Source organism: Bufo gargarizans, chromosome 1 (genome assembly GCF_014858855.1).
Source record: "Bufo gargarizans isolate SCDJY-AF-19 chromosome 1, ASM1485885v1, whole genome shotgun sequence".
Lineage (NCBI taxonomy): Eukaryota > Metazoa > Chordata > Amphibia > Anura > Bufonidae > Bufo > Bufo gargarizans.
In genome coordinates this window covers 509,979,322-509,989,344 of record NC_058080.1, presented here as the reverse complement: position 1 = coordinate 509,989,344, position 10,023 = coordinate 509,979,322, and positions in this window count along the sequence as shown.

The following is a 10,023-nucleotide window of genomic DNA, read 5'->3' as shown; positions in this document are numbered from 1 at the left end:
AAATCCCTAGGCCTCTCTCCCCTGCCGGTACCTCCTCCAGAGCTCCCTTGGAGATATAGTCCTGTATGTAGGACTCTAGGATCTTCTGTTTGGCAGGCCCGAAATTTCGCGTGGCGATGAATCTCTCTGGGGGGAGAGAGATGAGATCTACCCGGTAACTGGCAGAAACTATACCCTGAACCCAGGGGTCTACAATCTGCTGGGCCCAAATATGTTTGAAGTGGGAGAGACGGCCCCCCACGGGAATCTGGGGGAGGGGTACGGGAAAATCTAGAGGAGTCACGGCAGGGGCAGCAGGGTTTAACCAAGAGCCTCTGGGAGGCCCATAGTCAGGAGGGTTTCGCCTCCCTGGTGGGTTTGCGGGAGCGTCTCGAGGATCTACGAGACGGCCCCCCCCCAATCTCTACGCCTAGCCTGCTGCCCTGAACGGCCTCCGCGATCCTGCCTGGTGCGTCCCCGAAAGGGCTGCTGAGGAAGACTCTTCCCTTTCTTGTCGGAGAGTCCCTCCATAATCTTATCCAACTCGGATCCGAACAGCCTGTCCGGCTCGAAGGGGAGCCCACATAAATTAAACTTGGACGCGTTGTCCGCATTCCATGGTTTCAGCCATAGTGGTCTACGGGCGGCTGAGACCAGGGCCATTGTTTTGGCTGCCAGCTTTAACTGCATCTGAGCGGTATCGCACAGAAAATCCGTGGCCAGATTGACTGATTTGAATGCGGTCAAGATGTCATCCCGGGAAAACGCTCTGGTCAACGTCTGTCTGAATCTGGTTCAGCCTGGAGCGTAGGAAGGAGGCAACTTCAGTGGCCGCAATGGATGTCGAGGCGGAGGCAGCGGCCGCCGCGTAACCCCTTCTCAGGGTGCACTCTGCCCTCCGATCTAGTTTTTACTTTTACATCCGCTGACGGCTAGGAGTAAGTGGGTAAGAGATGTTGGCGAGCTAACAGACGACCAATGGTCTGACATACTGGAGGCAATACCTCTCTCTTCTTTGAGTGAAGGACGTAAACTCTCGCGGCTGTTCATTGTCCACAGGGTCTACAAGACACAGTTTTTTTTGTTTTCGCATAGGGTATAGACCTACAGATGAGTGTCCAAGGTGCTCTAGTGAGTCTGCAGATTTGATACATATGTTGTGGAAGTGCGAGAGGCTAGGGAGCTACTGGGAGAGGGTGACTCAAAGGATACAGGATGTGTACAAGGTACGGATCCCGCCTGACCCTAAAGTGTGTGTGTTGGGGTATGTCTCTGAGCTGACGACTAGTCAGGTACATAAAATAGCAATAGGTAGAACGTTATATGTTGCTAGAAAGTTGATCGCCCTACACTGGATACAGACGGCGCCGCCCACAGTGGGTGAATTCTTAGGTGCAGTTGACACGATGTTAAGTTATGAACGAGTGGTGTACCAGAAACGTGGTTGCCCATCGAAATTTGAGAAATTATGGGAACCATGGTTGTCGTTTCGGCGTCTGAATAGGACTATTTAGTAGTATGCCTTTATAATTCTTATGCTGAGTTGGGGGGGAAGGGATGGGTGGGGGGGTTGGGGTGAAAATTGAGTGACTTACTGTCTGGTAACCTGATTGATGTCAGAATTATGGGAGATAAGTCTATGTGTCATTTTTGATTGTGTTCTATGTTACGGTGTATTTACATTGTAAAAATGCTCAATAAAAATGATCTGATTTAAAAAAAAAAAGCTGGATTCCCACAGTACACTGCTTGGGAAAGAAGAAAGAAAATTATTGAACAATTCTTTGTCTTGTATAATATATTACACATCACTTTGCATCATTCCCTCATTCCCTCCCCCCTTTTTCCTTTGCCTGCTTCCCTTATCTCAGGAATGTTTCTGTTAAGGTGGGGGAAGTGAGTCTCTGTAGCTCACACTGGATACAACACCTATCCATTAACTGACCATCTTTTACTGCTGTAATCTCTAGGATATTCCCTAGTTAAACACACACATATTATTAGGGTAACAAAACTTAACCGGTTCATTTCGGAACATTTAACACAAGCGCCGTTCTGATTGCAGACACTGGGGCACTTTCTTTCTTTCTTGTTAATGCCATCAATTAACATCCTGACATTTCTCTGTTTTCTTCACTCATTAGAACTCCCCCCCTCAAAATCACGGGAGTTCTGATGCCCACAGTCTGTAAGCTCTAACTTCACAGATTCTTACAGATCTTCATCCCTGTTGCCAGGGGGCGACCTCTGTCCGAGTCTACACTTTCTCTAACATTCTTTTTCACATTTTAACTTTCAATTCTTCCCTCGCTACTAGCTAGGGGCTGTATTTTCTCCTTCTTCATAATACTGGGACTGACCCATATCAAAACAACAATATTTCAGACTGACACACACACAAAACAGAGGAGTGATCAGCACCTTTAACCCTTTCCTCCGCAGACAAAGGATTCACCCTCCCCTCTGGTTGGCTCAAATCTGACTATCACGTCTGACTAGTCAGCTGGGATTCCCCGCACGTCTTCCCCCCAGGGGTCAGGCGGGCTCCGTCGCATCTTCCTGGGGTCAGGTCAGGTGGAGAATATCTCCGCAGTCTTCCCTTAGGTCAAAGGGTCATGAAAATCTACCATCTTCCTGGGGTCAGGTCAGGTAGTCTCTGCAGTCTTCCCTTAGGTCAAAGGATCATACGGCTCACATTAGTCTCCCTGGCCAGGTCAGCCGGAGTTTACTTTGTCCTACACCTCGGCGCTACAGCGCCCCCTTCCCAACCAGGAGGTTACTGTCCCCTCCCTTTGTCTGTGGTTTTACCGTCTGTGCTCAACTCACTCCTCACATAAATCACAGACACACACAAAACATATACACACCAGAGTGATCTATAATTTCAGACTATTGGTTCTATAGACTCAAAGCTTTCAGCATTACAGCCGACTACTATACTTACATCGGTACCACCTTACAGCAGACTGAGCTATCTGAGCATGACGAAGTAACTAACAGAAAGGCAGATGAGATAAAAAGTTTTCTCACCTTTCTTTGAGGTTGCAATCCTCTCTCCTCTGCCGTTCGTCAAGCTCAGGAGCCCGTCTTGTCAGCTGTTTGACGCTACGTTCGCTCAGAGTGCCATCTGGGGTGCCATTTGATGAAGCCGCCCTAAATTAGGGCATTTAAGATACACTCTGGTGTTCCAAATCAATGTACCCCCCCCAGGGGTTAATATCCATGCGTGGCTGAGAGACTAGACACTGACACAGAAGTTGGTCAAGGCAATCTCTAACTTTAATTACATGGGGGTAAGCGTATATACATCTTCAGAAGAGGGCAGTCCTCACTGAGGCTAAAACATTGTTTCATTGGTCAAAAAGGAAGAAGAGATAAGAGAGAGGAGATAGCACCCTGGCTTCTGCGCACTGGGTCCTACTTTGGAATGTGAACTAATGTAAACATCTGGTTACCATCGCCATTTTGTAATGGAGTTTATTCTAACAAGAATACTGCCTACGTCATATGTGACACTTCAAAGAGCTGCTTCTCTATAGGCAGTGAATAATATATACATATCATCAAGCCATATGATTGGCTTACGCATTCCACCACACTCTATGGGACACCTGTAGAAAGATGAGAAATCAGACACTTCCCACAGCACAGCTCTTTGCCCCCCTCTCTAGTCTTGAAACAAAGAGGGGAGGGGGGTGGGTGGGCACTTGGAAGTAGAAAAAGTTAACTCATTAAAATCCTAGATATACAAAATATAGAATAAAATTCACACATCTTTAACACATGCCTAGCTCTAATAAACTAGCAAATTAAAAAAAATTACAGTTATCCTTTAAATGCACATAAGCAACGTACCATACGTCACTTGCATAATGGAAAAGCAGCGGGCCCTGATGGGTATACAGGGGAGTTTTACAAAGCCCTAGTAGAAAAAACTTCGCCAGTACTAGCTTAGGTCTTCAATAAAACACTACATACAGGTTCTTTACCGAATGAGGCGACAATGGTATATATTAAAGTCCCCCCAAAACAGGAAAGATGTGCTCGAACAGGGGTCTTTTCAGCCCATATCCTCGATTAACCAGGACATTAAAGAGGTTATCCAATCTCAGACAATGGGGGCATATCGCTAGGATATGTCCCCATTGTCTGATAGGGGAGGATCCCACCACTGGGACTTTATTATTTTATAATAAATGTATTCACAAATACCTTTCATTACTTAGAATGGCTTGTTTTGTCTAGGGAGCAATCATTAGGAGAAATAAAATGGCCGCTGTCCTATCAGTACACACACAAAACCTATCCTAATCAGAGAGGAGGACAACTGACTTCGCCACAATGAGGCATAGTGCCTCCATAGGCATCCTCCTCTCTGCTCTGCTTGTCAGGAATCATGATCCTGAATACAGGGGAATCTGTGGGAATGGAGATGATGAGGAGACATAAGAGGAGGGTGAGGTGTGGCCATTTTGTTTCCCCTGATGATTACCCCAGACAAAACGAGCCATTATAAATAAAGAAAGGTATTTGAGAATATATTTATGATAAAGTAATATTTAAGTATTTTCATTTTCTTAGTTCCCGGAGAACCCTGGAGAATCTGCCCTTTTAGTATCCAAATACAAGCCACTATGGGATCATCCAGAGGGGCTACAGGACTGGCCACTAAGGTTGAAATGGAGATGGCAGAAATGTGGTTTGCGACAGGCCAGAGATATGATGGACAGGGACCAGAGAAGATGGCTGACTCCAGGCTAGATCCAATCTAAGTTTTTCATGGAAGACAAATCTTTCCTATGTATTCCCCAACTTCATGGGTTCTGCACCTCGAGAGCCCTTAATATATCTTCTGAAGTTCCTACACACCTCTTAGATGACCTGATTGGCCCAGATACACAGAGTAACTATCTCCACACTCTACAATCAAATGTGAAACAACTTTCTGAACCTAAACCCAAATAAATTATCCGTCCCTTGGCAGGTTAGAACTAATGACCCCGAGATCTCAGAGGTAATCCTGAATGGATGGGACAAAATACGTAAACATGTGATCAATGAACGATGGCATGAAACATTTTAAACTCATTCATTCAGCACTTTATGGATTTAACATACTACAGTCCCCAAACTTCCCCGCTAGAATAGTGGCCTGTCCTAGATGTACTTTGCCTCTCACTGATCGATGACCTTGGGTTTGGACTTGCACATATAATAACCCAGAGTTGTATTACTATTTCTAGGTATTGTATTGTATGATTTGCATATGCCCTTAACCTTTTTCTCTCCACAGACTTAGGAGGGGAAGGAGCCAGTATGTCTTGTGTCTTTGGGTTCATGTGCTGTTGCTACACAGGGAGGACCAAGTGGTAAAGTCACAAGCAGTGTAAACATCTTTAAAGGGTAACCCTGCTGCTAAAAATGTGAGTTAAGAGGGGACCAGCCCTCACGGGAGCTATGGAAGGTGCCTTAAGGTACTGTGCACTGCCTTAGAAAAAATGTGTCAAAAGCTACCAGTTTAGTCACCAGGGTGACGAAGTGTAAAGCATAATTAGACCTTGATGCATGGAAGGGATTACAGGAAGAAGCCACCCTCCTATTTGCAGGCCTTCTTTGCATAGTTGTGGGATAATGGAGTAAAGACACCCCCACACTTTCAGTGGTACTAGGGCTCAGTATACACAAAAGAAAGTTAAGAATAATTGCTTTGTGCAGTCTTTTGGTTCTCTGGTTATACCAAGAGGGAAATGAGACACCCTACTCAAAAGGGCAGAGAACTGTCGGTAGCCTTTGTTATTTCAGTTTATATATATGGTGATAGAAAGTGATATAAAGCAGCACTCTAACTTTCTAACTTATAAAGGGAACCTTGGAGCATAACCTAAGAAGAAGCTGTGGATGGCTTGGTTTTAAGTAAGGGTGTATGTAATACCCCAGAGTGGTATTACCATTTCTACACCCTGCTACTGTCTCTAATGGGCTAACCATAATGTCATCTGTGTATTTATTCCAGGTCCTCTTACACTGTGCATTAATTGCTCTGATATGTAACTGTTATTTGTTGTATTTCATGTTATATGCCTGGTTCACCAGCAGGTGGCAGCGTATATGGCAGAGAGATCTTTAAATAGAATGGAACTTACCATTCTATTTTCCCTCTTTTGGGAAGAAGGGGGCCAGTCCCGTTTCCTACCAAAGGAGGGTCTGTAAGAAGTTTTCAGTCAGTCTGGGTCTTAGTCTATCTAGTCTAGAGTTTGAAGGAGAGGAGAATCACCCTGACTCCTTATTGATTCACTGACAGAGTGTTGCGAGCCAAAGGCACCCCACTCCAAAGGTACCAGAACAGCCCTAAAGTCCAGCAACCAGACTAAAGCCGAGTTTAGCACAGCAGAGAGATAAAGCATAATACTTAAGTTTGCCTGCCAGTTTATGCCAAAACCTATTGGAACCAAGAGAAACACCACTTCTTGAATCAACTTGTATCCATACAAGTAAAGTTGTTGAACTTTATAAAAGTCTGGACTCAACTATTTTTCCACCTCTACCATTACTCTCCCCTTTATTGTTTCGGAGCCTAAGCCTGGGAAGAGATGGTATCCAGGTAGGAGTACTGTGACACACACAGAAAACTATTGGGGCCGAACCACATCACTTTGCATTCCGATAAACATGGGACACGATCGGCCAAGGGGGGGCCGCACGTTGCGCACAAATTCCATAACTTTTTGGCAAGACATTATAACTTACATATGGGAAGTTTAGACGATAGGGCTACCGTTTACTTCTCAATTCCTATTATTTCATCAATACAGACCTCCTGAGGAGGATACATCGGGAAGGCTTGTCATTCCTAATATTCACTCTATTCTTTTAGTAGCCCTTCAAAGCCTTTTTGCTAAATGGCTTGATACTAATCCACCGGATAGACAATTTGTCATTGCACAAATGAGAAAACTACTGATAGGGGATCAGCCTTTTTTCATGAATGGAAAACCTTTATCGAATTGCATTATACAGAGACAGAAATACTAGATCTGAAGACTGCCATCAGATATATGGAGTGGTACTGTCAGGCTGATATCCGGGCATCGTTAGGCAAACTAAAACTTGAAGACATGCCTTGAACAAGTGAACGATGGGGGAACATTTTGAATAGTACAGTATATGCGGGGAACTGGGGATACAGCAGCTTTCCTCTTTGCATCATCGTTGCCTTCTGGAGAGGTAGGGGAGATCTAAGAAGGGTGATTCGTGGTATTTATGGGAATGAGAGGGTGAATGTATTAAATGTACTAAAATGCATTCTTATATTTTTTTTTGTTTAATCATGTTTTATGTTTTTATGGAGATCAAATACTCACAGGTCTTGTGTACTGTGAAATGTAACTGATTGTTAACTGCTTAATTTGTATGTCTTCTTCATAAACGCCAATAAAAATGCATTACTTTTTTTTTTTTATAAAAGGGCATTTATTAATAGTACAGGGAAATATAAATAAACTATCTAGCTAAAGAACAGGAGCAAAGGAAACATACAAGTAAGGGGTAAGGAAAGAATTGCCAAATGTCGAAACTGCTGAATTGTAACTGTATATATACTATTTCTGATATTATGAACGCCATCCATGTTTACTTCCAACACCATCACCATCTCATATCTATCAATCTATCTATAAAAGTAAGAAAACCGCGGCACATCCATTAACGTGACATGTGCTTTATTCACCAAAAATGCGACGTTTCGGTTCACTCCATGGAACCTTGGAGTGATAACAAAACAATGGTGCCAAACCAGTATATAAACGGGTGTTACAATTAATGAATCAATACATGTAATTAGTGCTAAAAACAATTCATAAATTACAAAAGTGTGAGGTGTATCCCTGTTACTATGAGGTACATTGTTATGACGATTATGTTGTCCCTCATGGTATTCTTAAGTGATGATGAGCTCTCATGTTCTTTGTCCTCCTATGTAATACTTTATACTGATTTAGTCTTAATAGTGGGGTTACATGCGACACCAAAGCATTATTACATCATTACTATGTTATAATGATTACTATTGTAGATGTTATGCCCATGTATGTTGGATCACATGTTACGCCGGATTTGTGATGTGGGCGGGGACGGCTTTGGTTGTGAGTGCGGACGCATTGCGATCATGTGGTCAGGTTGGTCACGTGATCTTTGGCGGTCCGCCTCGCTTCCTCGGCTTGCAGCTCTCACGTCAGTGTTCTGCGTCCTGCCAGGCTCCGTAGGTGTCGGCCAAAAGAGGGTTACGTCATAGACATGCGCACTCTTGTGAGCGAGACGCCGCTCCTCCTCCCGTGCTGGTTCGTGGTTCTCATCTTTTTCATTGAGTAATTATGTTTTTAATCTTACACCTGTCACATTTTATGGATACCAATTATGTAATTATGAAAATTATGGATTTTTAGCACGTAAATAATGTTTACATTTACATATGAATTTTACACTTTGGTAATCACAGTTATTTATAAATGGGAATCATGTATATGTAATGTGATTATGGATGTACTGTATACACACTTTTGTAATTTATGAATTGTTTTTAGCACTAATTACATGTATTGATTAATTAATTGTAACACCCGTTTATATACTGGTTTGGCACCATTGTTTTGTTTTCACGGCTTGAAAAAGGTTCCATGGAGTGAACCGAAACGTTGCATTTTTGGTGAATAAAGCACATCACTTTAATGGATGTGCAGCGGCATTCTTATTTTTATTGATGCGTAGGTGGTAGGCTCACTGCCCCAACCGCTGGCAGTCCGTTCGTACTTTGGTCTGGTGGTGCTGCCCAGAAGTTTTTATTCTATCAATCTATCTATCTACCTATCTAAAAATAAAAAAACCTTATTGTCCAGAGTCCACTGTTTTTTGGCGCTGCAGGATCTATAGAAGTAGGCAATCTTCACCACAAACAAGTTCAGATATTTAGATCCACGCTGCTGATATCCCGAACCAGAAATCCAAAGCAGCTGGGAAGACCAAGTTCTTTTTTAAAAAAGTGTGGCGAAACCTGGGTCGGGTATAAGTATAATCAATATCCTTGGCTAAACCTAGTGTAGCAGTACTTAACTATCTTGTATCTTCTCTGATTTGTGTCTGAGAGGGATTAAAGGAGGAGAAAACCAGGAGAGAGAAGGGCAACATGGCCAGCTTGCAGTAATTGCCTGCCTGGGTGCTCGTGTGGAGAGGAGGAACTTGGTCTTCCTAGCTGCTTTGGATTTCTGGTTTGGTATATCAGCAGTGCAGATCTAAATATCTGAACCTATCTATTTATCTCATGTCTATCTATGTATTTATCTAAGTCAGGGGTGCGGCCCACGGGACCATTTTATGTGGCCCCCTGCCAGAACATATTGTGAAAATGCTTATGGAAGCAGTCATTAGCATGTGGGAGGCACAGGAAGGTGAGTACAGCGCACTGCTAGCTGTACCAGTGAGGGGAAGTGAATCTGCTGAGTGGCAGTGCTGTCCAGAGCTGGAGAGGTAATTTTTTTAATTTTAAATGTCTGATCTGAGGTCTGAGGCAGCTCATTATTTTGGAGTGCGGATGCACGCCTTTCATTCAAGAGCGCTGACTTTCTACTTCCATCTATTCCCTACAGTAGCACCAGTTTGATAAAGGCCGTTATTGGCCGAAATGTAACACCAGCCGCAGATTCAATAAAAATACCCATGATTCATTAACCTCCCTGGCGGTATGATTATGTCAGGAATTTTGTTCCAAAAGCGGTACCATTTTTTTGCATGGAAATTTGGTGTTATGTATTGTAGGCCTGCAATTCTTAGTAATTACTTACTTAAACCTGACCAAAGAAGACTCTAGTAGACCTCTCAGATGTGATAAAGTTCGAAAAAATAAAATCATGAGTTATAATCTAATAAATAATATAATTTTATTCAGTAATGTAATTAATAATGAAATTTGTCAAACAAAAGAAAATTCAGTAAACATCCTGGGTGTGGTAAATTTTGAAACATGGGACTGCACATACAGTCATGTGAAAAAAT